This window comes from Ischnura elegans, chromosome 5, assembly GCF_921293095.1.
Source record: "Ischnura elegans chromosome 5, ioIscEleg1.1, whole genome shotgun sequence".
NCBI lineage: Eukaryota > Metazoa > Arthropoda > Insecta > Odonata > Coenagrionidae > Ischnura > Ischnura elegans.
In genome coordinates, this window is record NC_060250.1 from 73,708,773 (window position 1) to 73,728,112 (window position 19,340).

The following is a 19,340-nucleotide window of genomic DNA, read 5'->3' on the forward strand; positions in this document are numbered from 1 at the left end:
TTCACGCCGAGGAATCAATTAAGGGAGAAAGTGCGGTAAGCCAGTCGAGCCAGGAGTGTGGAAGCGATTTTATAGCGAATACATGGCGCAACTCACGCGTGCCCAAGTTAACATTCGCTGGAGAGGGGATTAATTGAAACCAAAAGCAAGATTAAACATGTACAGGGCGATATAAATGGCATGTTATTTTGGAAACCTTCACTAAGCCAAATAGTTTTCCGTATGATATACGCCATGATGAGGTGGAAGTTCTTAAAGGAAACATTGCAATATTTCCCAAGGATTTATTTTAACACGACGCGTTTCCTCGTCACAAAGAACGCGTCGTTACGCTTGACAATGTTGCTTGTAACAACGATAAGCGTCTTGTTAAATTATACAGAGGAAATATTGCAATGTCTCCATTAACTAAAATAGTTTTCTTTATAGAATTAACGAAATAGCAGGGAAATATTACTATTCTTACACAGAAATTCTATGATAAATGCCTATCAGAAAAAAATATATTCACTCCTCATCATTGCGTCTTGGTATGTTAGTGACTCTCAACAGTAGAAAATTTTTAAATATAAAAATAAATTACCATTTCTATTATATTTTATCGGAGTAAATAATTCCACATCATTTATTACATAATAAACGCAATCAAAAACATAGTAGAATATTCATCGAGTAAGCCTCAGATTCATGGATGCAATTTTGTCCTCAAAATAGCAACACTTGCATAGGTACTAATGTCGAGTTCAACCAGAATATATTTTTCCCTTCATTTCGAGAATTATATTCAGAGATCATATATAAAGAAGCTCCAGCACGAAGATATTCATACTTATCAGCAGTATTATTCCAGCAAGGGGCGGATCCAGGATTTCTTTCTGGGGGGGGGGGGGCACACCCAAGGCCGTGTCCAGGATTTTGTTCTGGGGGGGCACAAGGTTACCTCGTAATACAAAACGAACGCAAAGAAAATGGGACTTTATTAAAATCTTCCATATTTTTTAAGGTTCTGAGGCCCCCCGTGTCCTCTCCCCTAGATCCGTCTATGATTCAAACCACCTTTTCCACACTAAAGTAATTCACTCTATCCAAAGGGAGAGTTTCTGTAACGATTTTGGGTAATCGCAAAGACTACTATTATGATTTCGTAGGCACAATTTTCAGTTATAAATTCACGATAAATTCCAATTAATTGAACGGGAAACTAAATAAAAACTGGCAGTAAATAAAAGTCTAAAAAATACTTATAAGTCGCCATAACAGTTGACAGTGTAATTAAAAATATGCATCATTTCATTCGATGAGAAAACAAATTTAATATTTTTATGATTCAGCGCACTGAACATACTAAAATAAATACTTCCAATTTTCAATGATAATCGTGGAATGTCGGTGGCATTTATTTCAATATGGAAAAATTCCACTCCATCACGCTTGATTCTCAGGATTTTATTTAATGAACATCGCTTACTAATCATGATTGCACCTCTAGGTCGTTTAAATTTTGGCAGAATAAACAATTTACTCCATCGTCTTTTTTGGAGGGAAAATTCTAGAGGCCAAGAGGCTTCCATTCCATCTTCTTTAATCTTTAATAACCGAGAGAATAAGGAAAACATCTGTAAATGACGGAGGATGTCCCGAACATGCCTTTAGGATTGACACGCATAATCACATTGCTCTCCTGTTTCTGTTACGACAGATGCGATCATGCTGGAAAGATGTACGAGGGAAAAAGGCGTACTACAGGAACTCTAATGGGACTGCATTCGATATCATTGGATCTCTGACCTTATAATAATAGCATAGTGGTACGTTTTCGTGTATATATTCCACACCCGATGAGAGAAATGTAGATTTCGCTCGATCTATTCTTATAGCACCTATCTCTACTTAATATGCATGAATTAATAACATCACAAATTATCACTTTCGATACTTTATTTTAAAAATCGGATACACATTTCAATCCATAGACAATCATCGACAAATAAACACAGTGTACCTAGTTTTAAGGCCTTTGTTTATGATAAACTTAAATTTAGAAGGCTAATTTCTACTCATATGAATGATCAGGGAGAAAAACCTTACCACCTCTCTTCAAAATAAGCACTTTCCACTACTACAAGCAGTGAATCATATGCACCTACTGAGTATCCTCATTCAATCACTAGGCCGCTGAGTATCGCACATTGCTGTATCACTGAGATAAAAATGCCTCAAATGACAAATAAAACCCATTCTTTAGCCCTTTCAGTGCCATTTTATTTTTCCTGGTATAAAGAATCCCTGGGCCTTTTAGGGGAATTTGTAGGTTTGCACTTCAAAATTTACATAAAGCCTAATATGCATGTCATGAAACTAATATTTTTAATGCGCTCTTGATAATTACGGGTATGTTACATTAGCGGTATTTTTAAAAAAGTTACAAAAGATACACGAAGCACAAATAATGAAAGGCGCCAACGTAAAAAAAAACAGGCACTCCTCGCACACACCCCCGAGCCGATAGATTGGCCCGTTTGTACTACAAGGGTTTAGAAAAAACGTGAATTTGTTAGTAAAATACATAAAGACTCCATAGAATGTTCAAAAATGTTCAGCAATGCATTGATGCTAAACTATATATCTTAGCCAAAGCCTATAATATAATTCTATCGTTAAAAATGCCATTAAAAAATAATGGAAAAAGATATAACTCGGATGAACAAGCAAAATACATCAATATATGTAGTTGACACGCCAGATCCAAGACTAGAGATCTGCCTGGGATTCGTACACATAGAGGGCTAGAAAGCCTCCCAATAATCAAGGAGAATTCCAAAGTTTTTCCACAAGCGTCAGGTTAGGCCGAGTTCAGAATAGACAACGAGGGAGATGGGCCAAACCATCAGACGTGAATGGAGAGCAGTTCCGCCGAAGTTTACCCGAACGCCACGAGGTGCGATTGGCAACTGTCAGAACTGTAGAGGAAACAAGCTCGACGGGAGGAGGAAGAGGAGGAGAGGATGACGCAGAAAGAGCTGGTCCATGAGAGTGATCGCATCACGTGGAATACAAACACCTTTCCCCGAAAACAAAAGAAGAAAGACGTAGCGCTCGATAGCCAACGCGAGATGAAGGGAATAAAAAAAGAACTGCTCAGAAGCACGGAACATAGCTAGCCAACTTACGAGATAAGAAGTTAAAGCGGGGCAATACACCCCGACCCGCGTGATTACCACTAAGTGAATAGCCATGGCATCCAACTAGATTACTCGCCCAGCCTAGAGAGCTTTTGGAGGGGGTTCGAGACCTGCATTTCTAAAATCCCGATCAATGTGCGGAGTCTCATGTTTAGCGCACGGAGAACTCGGAAAGGTCGAATGCACGGAATAACACAGGTACGTACTACGCCTGGAAATTAGAAACCCCACAATTAGACAAAACTTTTCACAACCGAACAATTGCTTCCTTCACAACTGCATGAATTTAAAATACACACATTTAAGGCAAGATTTCTCTCCAATATAATCGTATATTTAAGTTCTTTCTCAGTCATCAGTTTTCCGTTACAATTACTGCCAATGTTAAAATGAAAACCATGGCGAGAAGCACCGATATGATGAAGGAACTATCTTCAACTTGGTGAAATAATTAGTGAATTTCATCTTCAGAAGCGAGGAGGAATATACTGTAATTTGCCATTGAATAACATGTTCCAGCTTTCGATATTTGAATACCCTGAAGATTCAACTAATCTCATTTATGACGAAAGCTGAAATAATCTTTTCACCATCTTAAGTTTCGCAGATCCATCAATAGAGCGCTAAAACTTTCCGATTTCAGCATAGATGGATAAATCAGTTCTTGGATGCACAGCTGACATTCCTAAAATGTTCTATTATACTACTCCACCAATCAAATTCTGACGTGTCAAATTTAATTGTCATTCACCTTCGAAAAACCAAAGTAAACATATGACGGATATTAAGATAAGTCAATTCAGCTCAATGAAGACGTAGAGAGGAATATTTCTTTACATCACGTTCTATACAGAAAATCAAATAAGGTGAGGACATTTCGCCTTCTCTTTTTTAATAATTAACAAACATTAACTTTGGTTTCGGAGAGTTTCAAAAAAATTATATTTTACTAAGGACTGATGTTTAGCGAAATTCCCAAGTCGCATTTCCAAATTTTTTATAAACAAAGCGGAGTCAAGACACCTCCGTGCAACACCTACGTCAAACGTTACGATTTCGATAACCCACGTGAATGCGGAATAAAAATCCTACGCTTTTGTGGTCACCCGTACTTAAAATAATAGCCAAGAGAGAAAATATAGCTACAGCAAAGGTTTAAATTCCAATTACAATAACATGGATATGAAAAGGAACATCCCACAATTAAATGGCGTGATTACGTTTACTTGCCTTCGGGAAATAAGCAAAAAATAATTAAATCCCAACGCATCTAAGGGATAGCATTCCTTTCTTACTCTTCCCATAGGAACAAGAAGGCATAGAAAACTCTATCCCTCTGTCGATAAGCAGCTGCAGACGTCAGGGAAGGCGGCGGCAGCAGGATCCCAAGCAAAATGTTTGCTCCGTGCATCCTCACCTTCATAGACCAGATAGGGGGAGAGATTCGAGGCACAAAGACCCTTGGAAGTGGGGCAAGGGGGGTGGAAAGATGATGGGTGAGAGGAGGAAACCAGCAAAGACCGGCTTAGAGGCAGGGGGCAGGGCAGGTCGCATTTGCAATCGCCGAGCAGGACCGGACAGTATTTCAAATACAAGTATTTTAAAATACGTATTTGAAATACATTTGTAATTTGTATTTGGTATTTCAAATACACGACCTGAATTTATATTGTACTTTGTATTTCAAATACATATTTTTAATATTTTCCCAGTCTAAAATAAAAGCTACTTTTGTAAAGTACTGTTGAAGTACCTCTGATAACACTTATGTAACATTATACCTTAGATATTACTTTGCTTTCGTTAGAATCGTTTTCTTAATGTTTGGAAATATTCATATTGTGCCAAGTCAGGTCTCTTTAAAGATGTCTTAGTTTTGTATTTCAAATACATTTGAAGCGGTATTTTGTATTTCAAATACTCATCGGCATGTATTTTGCCCAGCCCTATCGCCGAGGGCCTCGAGCTTAGGGGACCCCCACAATGCTAACATCTACCTATGTAATATGTAAAAAAAAAAGAGGATTCAGATTACTTGATAATGTTTTTTTTTTTGCTATTATAAAATTCTACGTTTTCATTAGTTGCTTTATTTTAAACGCACTCAGTGTAAAAAGATTATGCAAAAAATAAATGAAATATAGATGTCATAAGATAAAAGAGAACCTAATGTTTTTTTTGAAAGGGTTATTCGAAAAGTTTATTTTAGAGGTTATTTCTAGGTGTCAGAGCAGTTTCAAGGAATAAATTCACTAACAAATACCCGTGAGGAAGAATATCACGGATCAATGCATTGGAACATGTATATCGATTCAAAATCATCACCAAGACTACAATCTACGGAAATAATTCCATTAATGCAACCTGTGATGGCGTATAGAGACTTTTTAGTTAAACTGCGACCCATAAGAGAACCACCTACTTCTGCAATTCTACATTCCAGCATTGTTATGCGAACCCTCCAAAGTGAAAAATATAACAGTAACAGGTCAATAGCCAATGACAACAGTAATGATAGATCACCATGTATCGTTTAGGGAGACGCTTTCCAAGAAATAAGTTTCAAAAGGACGAATAATGGAAGTTACAAGGGGAAATTCATTATTTAAAACAAACGTTTGACATTTATTTGAAGTCACTAAGTGGCAGGACTGACTAAAATGAACACTGATAGTACTCAATATTTACTAAGGAGCGCTGAGCGTTAATAATGAAAGTTTCGTTGTGAACTAAAAACGGTCAAATATCAAGCCTGATTCAAAATTTTACGAAACTCCCATAAAAATCCAAAATCAAAAGTTAGATACACGCTTTGATATATCTTTATGGGACCTTGACGCCTCTAAGCGAAATTGGGCCAGAATGCGGCAATACCCAAAGACGCGGCTTTCCCGATGTGGTACCTCGGGCCAGATGGCAGATAGCGGGAGGGAAGGAGTAAATTCTCATACCACATGCGCGCACACACAGGCAAACTCCCAACCCCCTCCCGAAAAACACATATCGAACCACCCCCGCCCTCGCTCCTTCACTACCAGCTTCAGTTTTCAGTGCGTGGAAATTAATGCTGAATGCAGATTTTAAAAACTTTGTAAATTTCCACATTTTTTTCATTGGTACGATTCGTCTCGACGATACGGCGTCATTCTCGAGTGAAGTCTCTCTGAGTACAGTGATTCTCGAGTACATTATCGAGGTACTCGAGCACAATCTCGAGTACAGTCATTATCTGGGAGTGAGGACCCCAGCCATTAAACTGTAGGAGAATAAAAAAAATGCTAGAAACATGTTGCAGGAAATAAGACTAGCTGATTTCAATATAGGATTCATTTCAGCCAAGTCCTAGGCACAAATATCATAAAACAGGATCCTCGAGTCGGCCTCTAAATTTGCTGCCACCAACCGAGCATTTAAATAGGTTTACAGAAGTCACCACTCGCGTCACTAACAGGCAAAGTGATCCGAGTTTTACAGGAAAATAAGGTATAATTAGTGGTGTTAACCGAAATTTATGCAACGATGACGAAGTATAAGTTTGAAGAGGTGAAAGAGTTTTCTTACTTGGGAAGCCAAATTACCAACGATGGACGAAGCAAGAAAGTAATAGTCAGTACAATAGCGCAGGCGAAGAGGGATTTCTACAAAAAGAAGAATCTCCTTACAGCTGAGAATACAAGCATAGAAGTGAGAGAAAAATTCATCAGATGCTACATATGGAGTATGTTTCTCTATGGAAACGAGGCTTGGACGTTGAAAGCTGCAGAGAAGTCAAGAGTGGAAGCATTCGAAATGTGGTACTACCAAAGAGTGATGAAGGTAAAATGGATTGACCGTGTAAGTAACGCGGAAGTGCTAAGAAGAGTCGGAGAAAATAGAAGCCTCCTAAAAATCTTAAGTAGAAAACAACTTAGTTGGCCACATTTTGAGGCCTGATGAAGGCAATCGTTGAAGGACAAGTGGAAGGGAAAAAGGGCAAGGGACGGCTCCGAATTAGTTACATAGGGCAGGTTATAAAGGATGTAAAAGAGAAGAAATTAGTCGCTATGAAAAGGCTAGCGGATAGGAGAGAGAAATGGAGAGCTGCGTCACACCTATCTTAGGATTTTTGACCAATGATGATGATGATGACGAAGTATATCAAATTCATTACTTGTTAATGCTATTCCTCGCATTACAAACATTGTACTGCAAAATATCAGGAAAAAGTGGATCGCATTCCAGTCATCACCGCGCCGCGGGCATTTTTGAAAACCAATTAAAATGCGACCGAAGTGTCAACAGAAATCAGCCTCCTATGAGATGAAATTGGACCTCCTCTGTGCAGTCCCCTTGCCTTCAGGGTTCGGGATATCCTCATACCACATGCGCGCACACACACAGGCAAACTCTCTTCCCCCTTCCCCGAAAAACACATATCGACCCCCCACCCCCTCATTCCTTCACCACCCACGAATACGGCCGAAGGCTGCTGCTGCTGCCGAAGTTTCCCGTCCCCGAAGCAATGAAACGAACGGCTGGTTTGGGGAATGGGATGCAGGATAGGCAGACGGGAGTGTGTAGGAGGAGGAGGCGATCTCGGGGATGGAAAACTAAAGCATGTGCCACAGGCGCCATCTGTTCCGGGCACGCTGGAGAGGGCGCGGAGACCGAGGCAGGCAAAGCCGGGCAAAGCGGTGGTCATCTCCCCCTTACTTCCTCCCAATCCCCCTGAGCTTCGCCTATAATTGGCGGGCGAGGTGGACAAATTATTGACGCCAACCCCCCCCCCCCTTCGATTCCCCCCACCCGGGAGAGAAATGACGCGGGAATTATGCCCGGCGGCGGAACGGTGCCGAAAGATGGCGCGCCGTCAAATGGGAATCCCCCAAGCGCCGTCAAATGCGAATCCCGAAAGGGGAACGAAGTGATACGTCACTCGCTCACAACGCGCATTGATTTGGATCCGGGGTGCTGAGACAGCAAGCGTGCAATTTATGTTATAAGAATTGATTTGTGCGTGATAAAATATAAACTACTAACGGTAATTTCCACACTTTAATATAAAACTCCACTGCTGTAGGAGTGTGGCTTAGTTAAAGTAAAAGAGGGTAGTGGAGTTTTTTATGAAAGAGTGGAAATTTAAATCATCACTTATAGTTTATTTTTTAACATGAATTTTATATCGCATTCCCACCAAGTTAAGCCTAACACAATTTCATAGAATTGAATGGATTATTTACTCCTTGAGAAGGGAGCGATCGATAATTTTGACCAATCCATCGCAGATTTTATCATCGGATACTCTATGAATTTCTATTGAAGCTAACTATTCAGCAAAAATTCCCCGTACATCTTTCAAAAAAACATACATATCTTCATCTGAATACTATCCCGTAAGTTCAAGAGAGATTGGGACTCCGAGACACCTCTCGCTAACATGACGAATACAGTTATTTATAGGTTTAGAAGACCACTGACAGGAATTTATCAAGTTTTTCTACTTCCATAAGCCAAGAATGAACAGTAGATTAAATTAGCAGAACCAAGTGGACTCAAAATTTAAATAAAGTTAAGTTGCGTAAAGTGGAGGATTTCTCCATCATTAAAGAACGTGTCAATATTATAATTGAATCGCATCATTTGAGACATTACACGAATTTCCGGCGATCGCTTAAGAGGACGAGACGATCACTCCCCTCGACGGGGCGTGTATTTTATATTTATACGACGAATTACTCGTTTAAATCTAGCTTTATCCTATTTTAATGTTTGGGTATTAAAAAGTTACTATTTTTGACACTTTCCCGTATCTCTAATACAAATACCGAATAAAATGATGGGGAGAAATCGTCATATGTAAGATACAGGCAAATTCTCACAAGGGACTACGTCAGGTGTTTTCAATCTTTAATTCATGATATACGTATAAGCCATGAAACGTCTTGAGTTATTAGCAAGTGTATGAGGTAATTTAGGTAAAAATAGCTTAGTTACCTCGAAATGGCGCTACTGCCGATTCAAATAGCTGGAAAAAGATGGAATGATATTTGAATGAGGCGACCGGAAGTCATTGGACCCCTGAGGGAAGGGTGCCAATGACTTTCGGCTGCATCGGCTTCTACTGAATCAATAAAATTAAATAACATATAATTTCAAAAAGCAATAATCTTTTTTGGTTAAAAAGTTCAATCAATCAATTCGATTTTTGTTATTGTTCATTTTTGACGAGTGTGTCGTAGAATATTTAATGTTTTATGGCGCGTTAGAATATTTTATTTGACCTCTAGGAGCCACAAGAAATTTTCCGTCGGGGCACGAGTTGAAGACCCTTGGTTTTACGTCACACACCCTGAAAATGTCAAGACTATTGCATAAGTTTCGAACAAGTAATGCGTCACGAAAAGGATTACTGGCCAAGGAGGAGCGATGTGTCCTCTTGAATGAAACATGGTACAGAAACAATTCCCACACGGCAACCAAGAGAACGTAGGCGGAAGACGGCGCACCGTCAGATACGAATCCGCCAAAGAGGGCGCGAAGAGATAGCGACACTCGGGCACTACGCGGATTGAATTGGATCTGGAGCGATGCGTCGACAACGCTTACGCTTCGTCGCGTAAAATACATTGCCCAGGCTTGGAACATTACCGAGAAACGTCAAGCAAGTACATGTGTGATTCACATTTAACATCTCAAAATACGATTTTCAAATTGCGTATCATCAATCCTCTATCAAACCAAGAGTCTCGGCTTCCGGGCGTTCCTCTGCGTTGAGTTGTCACCGAGTTGCTATAAGATCTTCTTATATTTTTTGCTCCTAATTTGACAGTTATCTTTTGGCTGCAATCTTATTTTTTATTAAGATTAGAAAATGATAACCACAATAGTCCATACAATTTTGCAGACTATAACATCCATTTCCCTACTAATATTGCCTTCTTATATTAATCAGTTTGATTGAGTCTGATCTGAGGTTTCCGCGGCGTTTCTTCAATAGAGTTTTGGCTTCCGGGCGTTCCTCCGCGTTGAGTAGTCCATAGGTGACGACAGTTTCTCCATCCATCAAAGATAAGAAGGCAATATTAGTAGGGAAATGGATTTTATAATCTGCAAATTTGTATGGAATATTGTGGTTATTCTTTTCTAATCTTATTAAAAAAATAAGACTGTAGCCTAAAGATAACTGTCAAATTAAGTGCAAAAAAGATAAGAAGAGCTTATAGCATAGAAATCATAAAAAACGATATTTAGGCATCCCAACGCATTACTTTTAAACATATTAGCCAATAACGGAGAGAGCAGAGTCATTGAGCGTTAGTTGAACGACGATGACATCACATGCTTATAAAAATGCATGCGTCGAAAAAAAATTATACTATGTCACCTGAGTTTTATTTTAAACATCGAATATTTTTCAAACGTTGTTAACGAAAAATCGATAGTAATATTTCACAGTGAATCATATATTCATATAGAAACCTACTCCTGCTACCAATGCTTAATCTATCTTATAGATCTAGTAGTGAAGCAATAATATATTAACATTTCACTATCAATAAAAATAAAATTAGCAACTGAAACTTTAAATTCATATTTTATCAATTGGGGTTAACAATGAAACGGAGGTGGGCAATTGTATCAGCCACGTAATCTATGCGGAGGTATTCGGCGGGTCGCAACATCTAAAATTGTTGAACACGTGAGAAACTGGGAATGTTAAAGGAAACTATAAATATCTCGATTTTTTATCTGATGCATTCTTTCTAAGAGTACCTCTTAGTGATAGACACGCATTTTAACTCACAGATTTTGCTGCTTCTTCCCCAGCAGTAGACAATCACAATCACCGGTTTAGGTCAAAGGATTACCCTTACCTGAAAACAAAACGAGGAATATTAAACATCGAACGGAATGAAAATTTAAGAAAGGGAAAATTATTGATACATCTTATTTATAGCATGCAATAATTCGTCTAACTTTTGAATATAGTTTAATTACCAGTATACACAGAGAGAAAAATGAAAGCTGAGAGGCAATTGCATTTTGTTAACAGGATGAGGTTGTTGGACCGCTTTTCTATAAGATGACGTGATTTTATTTTTCTTGGACACCTTAAGTGTTTGATTACGCAAAAATCAACGCTGGGAGTACTTCCTGTTCCACATTGTACATGAGGGGTTGAGAAGCCAAATAGCACAATTAATAATTTATAAACAGGTATGGAAATTAGGTAGAAAAAACAAACAAGATCACCTAGATATGTAGTAGTGCATTTGACTTTTCATTCCATTGACAGCACAGAACAGAGATTAACTCCCTTGGCCACCAAGTTTTTGTGTGTTTATGTTAATTTCTTCTATCAATTTCTGTACTTAACTCTGCTCAGAAAAGAAATTATATGCACCCCTTGGCTAACATTGTCATCACTTTTCGATGGTTGAGAGAGCCATTGAAATAAATCTGTCCCATGATTAAAATACAAATGGTAATTTCCACACTATTTAATTTTACACTTAACGACCGACCATGGTTCCGACACTTTGTGTCATTTTCAAGGTATATTATCTTGAAAATGATAGAAAGTGTCGAAGCCATGATCGGTTGTTAAGTGTAAAATTAAATAGTGTGGAAATTACCATTTGTATTTTAATCATGGATATTGCATTATTCCACAAAATTAAGCCTGAAACGATTTTATTACTTTGTCACTCCAAATGTTTTTATAATTTTTAATTCCACATGTATGTGGCCAATAGTGTAACACCACTATCAAGGACTGCTAATTAGTAAATTAAACATGATGAATAGCCTAGCTACAGTTATGAAGGGTCTCCAATCACCGATATTTTCCAACGTCAATCCCCCCACAAATTTTCAAAACTCCCCCTCACTCGCTCGTGTTATCCGAAGCCGCCGATTCCCCTACAATCCAACCAATCATACTCCCCTAAATCATCAATCCCTTCAACAATCAATTACCCTTGACTTCAATTACCCTTCGTTTAACCCTCAAACACTTTCTTTTCCCCAATTACATTTCCCCCGCAGACCATCAATTCTCCCCCATTCATTTCAGAGCTACTCCTAATTTGTCATCCCCTAAACAGCCTGCACTCTCAGCTACTGCTCAAAGCCACGTTTTTTTATAAGATATTGCTCCACACATCCGTTTTCGTCGTGCTTCACCACTTGTAGAATCCCGTAGTGCTCATCACATTAATACGCAATTCAATATCGACCGCTACGAGCCGCAAAGTACAGTGGAACCTGGATAATTCGAACTTTTTTAATTGAAATTTTCCTTAATTCGAATATTTCTCTTTGTCCCTAGCATTTTGTATTCACGCAATGCTGAATAGTCGTGGATAATTCGAATTTTATTTTGGATAATTCGAATTTTATTTTGGATAATTCGAATTTTTGTTGTGTCAAATTAAGGCATAAATTATAAACTGCGACTCTAAATATGCCATCCCAGGAGCTTTAAGTTTATTTTTCAATATTCCTCTGGTCGATAAATTACGTATTCAGTGATTTTAATCACTTAGGTTGTTATGATTCCATTGCAGTTTATTATGCTATGTCAATTTGCCCAAACGTATACGATTACGAGTTAAGTTGATCGTGCACAACAGTTCAGATGTTACTGAGGACATTTTAAGGTTAAAATAAAAATGTTGCTATACTTTACTTCGTAGTTCGTTGAAATAAATATTCCTGTTTTAGGTTACTTTTATCTCCTTAATCGGTGATAGTTAAAGTGTTTACATTTCAAGAGTGTCAATTTAATAAAAAGTTTTGATTGGAAATATTAATTTCATTGTTTTGAGCCTATAAATTAAGGACTCCTTTAATTCGAAGTTTTTAACTGGTCCCTTGACGTTTGAATTATCCAAGTTCCACTGTATCTCTAAATATCATTCCGTACAGGCGTATCACGAATATAAATTCTATTCCAGAGAATCGTATGCGTAAAATATGGGCCATATAATCGAATCTGAAATTTATTCCATAAAATCGCAAGTCAGAATACCAGTTCACAATGGACTAAATTTCAGATAAGACTACTTGTATATGGCTCATAATTTACAGTTTTCTGGACTGGAAATTCAAGTTACTAGGGTCGTTCTATAAGTACTTAGAAATTTCCGAGAGATAGCACTCTTAATATCGAACAGTTTTTCCCAAACAGCAGCAGTATTCACTCCAGTAGTAGGAGTTTCATCTGCATTCATGCCATAGTTTCATTGTTGTAGCCGATTGTAGTGAACTTTCATTTGTTTAGAAAAACTGATAAAAGTGAGTTTCGTGCGGTGATCATACAGTTGTTTTTAAAAGGGTTAACGCCGAAATAAATCAAAGTTGAGCAGTATGAAGTTCATGTGACATCTGCGCTTGTGTTTGCCACTATTTACAATTGGGTAAATGAATTTAAAGGCGGTCGTACATCCAAAAACAAAAAGAACATCGTTCCGGGCACCCTGTGCAATTCTACCCCCGAAATGATTGATAAAATTCACAATATCATTTTAAGTGACAGACAAATCAAAATGCGCGATATACTTTAGGCTACAGGCATATTTCTCCCACAAACACTTAAAGTTTGCACGAAAAATTGGGCGTGAAAAAAATCTCGGCAACATGGCTGCCGCGTTTGCTCGCAGTGGAGAATAAACGAAGTCGTGTGGTCAACTCCGAGGCTATTTTGACGCCATTCCGCCACAACCCTAGGGATTTTTCTCGTCAATACATAGTTGTTGATGAAATATGGATTCATAACTACACTACAGAGACAAAATCATTCGAAGCAATGGCATTCTGAAGGTGAACAGGCTCCATAGTAGGCGAAGATGGTGAAATAGGGCTGTCAGGTCACGGAAACGACATTTTGGGATACATGCGGAATAATCCATATAGATTACTTATAAAGGAGAAAAGCGATACAAGGAGAGTGTAATGCCTCGTTATTGAACCGGTTGATGATATAAATTAAGAAAAGCGTCCTCATTTAAAAGGGATAAAATTTCCTTCTTGAACTAGACAATGCACGGTTGCACACCTACGCAGTTTTATTGGCCAAAATTACGGAGTTAATGTTCCAATTGTTTCAAAACTTACCGTATGCACTACATTAGAATGAATGAATGTTATTCATTTCCCATCTTCAATAAATAGCTTGAAGTACAAACGTTCACGTCTAAGCAGTAGATCATAGCCCAAAAAATGCCAATTTTGAGGAGATCCCGAAATTCTACTTCATGGATGGCTGAAAATACTTGGAAAAATTCCAATACACATTTATAGAGCTGAAAGAAGGAAAATATAACAAATTAACCCAAAATAAATTGTTTTTTTCACCTCTTTCTAAAGATTTATTGAACGACCCTCGTAGGTCTGAATGGAATGACTTTTTTGAGATAATAATTTGCGGCTAAAAGCGTTAGATAGGAAAAAATAACATCTATCACTCACATTTGAATTTCATCGTATACTCTCTTTAATACAACGTAGCTCTTGAGGTGGCATCACAGAGGCAGACAGGTGAGGCCAATATTGAAACCCCAATTTCATAATTATCGTGAAAAATCATAGCAAAAAAAATTAATCTATTTTATTTGAATTATGATAATTCTTCATGAACAAACGAATTAAATATTATAAAAACTGCTAGGCACAAAGTTTCCTCTAAAATTAGATATGCCATACACCAGTGGCATAAATTTGGGGGGATGAGGGAATAGATCCCGCCTAAAAACCTCAGAGAAATAAAATAATTATTTAAAACTCTTGCCAAGTTTTGACTCATAATAACTGCATCTAGTTAAAGTTAAATTTTAGGTGCCAAAATTATGTAAAATTTATTTCCACGCATGTCATTTTTAATTTTTTTTCCAGACCCCCGGTTGCCTGGGAGGGGGGGGTTGCCACCCTCATTCCCCTTCATCCCCCCAAAGCATATTCCTAGTGACATCACTGCCATGCACACTATCAATTCGTAGTTCTACAATTGTTTCCTATACCGCTTAAAATGGGGAAGCTAAAAGTCCCTTCTCCACTTGGACCCGTTTTTCATTTACAGGGCTAAAAAACCTGGAACATTTTCAACAAATTTTTGTGCCATAAAATGTTTTTGATGACTCTATAACGTGACGTCAAATAAAATATATTCCAACTACATTCGTAGACGGTCGGATTATGCAGCGCAATGCGTCTTGGTTGCTCTATCTGCTCTCCGATACTCTAAATCGCAAATCGGCAGCCCTCTGGTGCATGTATATGTATATATGCCATTTATATTACTAAATTGTAATAAACTAATATCAATATAATTAAAAATAACAGCAGACTATCCTGGCGTGGTGTATTGCGGAAGGCTATTCGGGATATCCAACGGCCATGTTCTTCATCACGGCCAACTTTTCGACGAACGAGTCGTCCACCGTCATCACGGTATTGAATTTGATTCAATGAAATACGAAGTGATAGGGTGGATGGTATGTCTGAATTTAGAGGAAAATTTGTGCTGAACAATGTTTATAAGAATCTGGGATGACTCGATCATAGAAACGTCAGTCATGATGGAGAACCTAACTCGGTGGAAATCCCGAATAACCTTCCACGATAGTTAAAAAATATCTTTGTAAACGCTACAATTAGCAGCTCAGATATTCGATTCGATTCCTATCAGCAAACACATTTCCATTTGATTATGCGCACCATTTGGCATGAAAAAACATCCGAGCCCTGCTCTACACGAAATAACTTTTAACTTAATTTTCCATGTTTCAGCACGTCGAATGGCTATCCACATTAACTAACCCAATTCAAACTAAACACTGTCTGCCTCCTCATTAGCCTACCTTGCTATTGATAACTGGTGAAACCAAGAGGAATCGAATAGTGGTCATTCAAATTTCTACAATACCAGGAGAAGCACATTTTGCAGAGAGAATCTGCTTCTTTAATGTGAACTCAAAAGTCAAGCGTGACGCTTGTTAAAAACTCTTCATCAATAAAAAAATTACGCGGTACGATGAGAACAAGAGCCTACTTGATAAGCTAAAACGACGACACTCTTCTCTCCAACCTATTCATCCCTTTTCACGAGCAAAAGAACCCAAATTACTTGTCATTCTATTCACCCAAACGCTTGAATCTGATATAAAAAGAAAGCCTGGGGTTGGCGAATGGATCGAAGATTTTAAAGATGGCATGCCACTGAAATTATATTCTCATTCCATCAAGCTTTAGGCGGCTTAATAACGAAGTCAATTTAAGCAAAGTAAAGAATGTTGGTTACAATGAAGAATAACTCTGAATACAATGCACACGAAAAGGGTATGATGGTGGTATCCTTATGATTTAATGTGGGCTACATACCTACGTTTACACTGATTTAACCACGAGAGCTTGGTGAAAAATACTGCATTTAGGTAAATTCGATTCGCAATCTATGATTGATTGCACACTGGTGCGGATATAACATTGGATAATAACTATGTTGTTAACATGATAGTATGGGAGCGATTTATATCCTCATACTCAAACGTGATCCTTAGAGATTATATAGTTAAAATGAAAAAAGAAACTCAAAATGAGTTATTACTTCAGAGGGATGAACTCCCAGTCAGTCCTGTCTTTCTCCATTGAACTCTATATTTATTTCTTCAGGTATAAATAGTATGAGTAATCTTACCCCTAATAGGAGAATTACTTCATATTACCGTCATAATTTGTCCCAAGCACTTGTCAAATGGCGAAAATAATACAAACATGATATTTTCTCCCATGATATTTCTTTATTTATGATACAAGTTACTTAGTACATTACATAATAGAACTATCAAAGTTGCTTTTTAAACTATACTATGGCAGCAAACCCATTATTTAGCATGGATTATGCAGGATTTACTTGAAGCGCGATCGTTAAAATATTATAAACAGGAAAAATATAAAGAATTTACTTAAAATGTGAAAATCATGTAAACAATAGGATGCGGGCGCATGCTCTACAACGATCGGTATTTTTTAATAAGGCTGAGAATTATTGTATTCTAATGGTAAAAATATCTTAGACCGTCTATCGCAAACATAAATACTTCATACGTCAAGAATATGTTCGCAAATTGAGACAGAGCCATTCACATTTATTCTCTCTTCGACTTTGATCGTTGTTATCCATTAAGGAGACCTTCGGAATTAACGGTTCTACCTAAGTGCAAATAGCTAATATTTATGCCTACGAAATTGATACTTTGCAGATGCTTCCCTTAAACGTTGTTCAGGTAATAACGGTTAGTAGCTGTAATAGAGGGCATAGTAGAAAGGCCGAGAGGAATCTTCATAATTGCAAGTGCAGGTTCGAGTTGGCTAAAATACAGTGCAAAAAATGTCAGAGGTTATCGCAAGAATTCAAACGAGTTACATGGTTTAGAAGAATTCAAATAGGAAAAACCTTTTCTATTTTAAGTTAAAATTTGACACCAATAACATATTTTAGTGTTACTTTTTGATGCATGAAATGCAATGCTAGGCCTCAAGTGACTTTGGATTGATAATACCAGAGACCTTTGAACGCAAATCATTAATATAACTTCAAATTGTATTCGCCAAAGAAAGTTTTGAAAATTTACCATAAATGCACACGGAAATATTCACCTTGTATCTCAAAGTGACCTGCATTCACCGTTAAATTTTCAAATCAGGTAAGAAAACTTCTATGCCAATTTTAAGAACTTGAATAGGTAACGTAGCACATTATTTAATGGTTTCTGACCGCTAATGAAATTTATGTTCCGACAAATGAAAGGTCAGCGATAAAAAGCACTACCCAGCTCAAGCCTATCTTCCTTAGAGGTAACTAGACTTGAAAGAGGAATTACGTTATGATGAAGCACACATATCCAATGACATAAGGAAGGATCAAGTTTCATACTACCCTTTTGGCAACGCTTGATGTAGAGATTAAGTCTCTTAACTGTACGCCATTGGGACCAAAATAAAAAAAAGGTTACGCATAGACAAGGGGTCACAGGAAAAAGCCGTTTAGACTATGACGAAGACAAAACAGAATCCACAAAGGAATAAGTGGCAGGCAGGCGGTCTGAGGATTACCGCTAACCATTATCTCCTTTAATGAAACACGGCTACCGAATCAAAGGAGCGAGTCAAAAAAATGCCGCGATTCTGAAAGGTAGGAAGGATAAACATTTCAAATAAAAAGACTCAAACTGAGGGGTAGAAGGTGCTTTTGAGCTGAGCCAGCCTCCATACTAGCCCCAGGGAAAATTATGTGAGCAACGTTGCCAATAAAACTTTTAATTACAGCAGCTAAGAACGCTAAAAAAGAAACTTGAGGCATGTATAACTTGAGGCCTCAAATTCCCAGCCAATTTTCCTTAATATGGGAGACAAATTCACTGGGGCCGGATGAATATTCCTGAAAACCGGTGGAAGAATGTGTGTCAAGGATAAATGAAAGATTAAAGCTCCCAAGAAGTACTACAAAAAGCTAATATATAAATTAATATTACTAAGGAAGAATGAACTTCAAAGAGAGGTAGCTGACCAAAAATATGTATTAATCACACAAACTCTCGACTCAAAATTAATTAATATGGTCATTCATACGACCATCTATTTATCTACTAAATTAGATTAGATATAGCGAATAATTACAGTAATACGACAATTAAAACATCATTTAGACACAGAGGGAAATAACAAGTAATTATTTATTACTGGAAAACTTATTCTTTCCTCTTGATTTCATTTTAGATGTTCTATGAATCTCGCTTCGCAATTCTTAAAAATTCACGATTAGAATTCGCTTGACCACAATCCAAAAACGAGCATTTCTGTACCTTATAAGAGGGTTACGAAAGAGAGTGATTGAAGGACAAACCACCATGGAAGAAATCTTCAACTCAAGTGGGAATCGTAACAACTAGCGGTAACACGATGGAAACACACAACCTATGTACGCACGTGTAAAACATTTTGAGTTGAATTGAATATTTTCAACGGCAATTATCAATACAAAGTTACAAATTTATGTAGTAGATATTCATTTTAACCAATTATTCGTCAACTCTCTCAAAAACAGAAAAATATTCCGTTAGAAGTCATAGTAAGAATACGTTGTACAATAGGAAGTAAAATTTCGTACCATAAATTAGC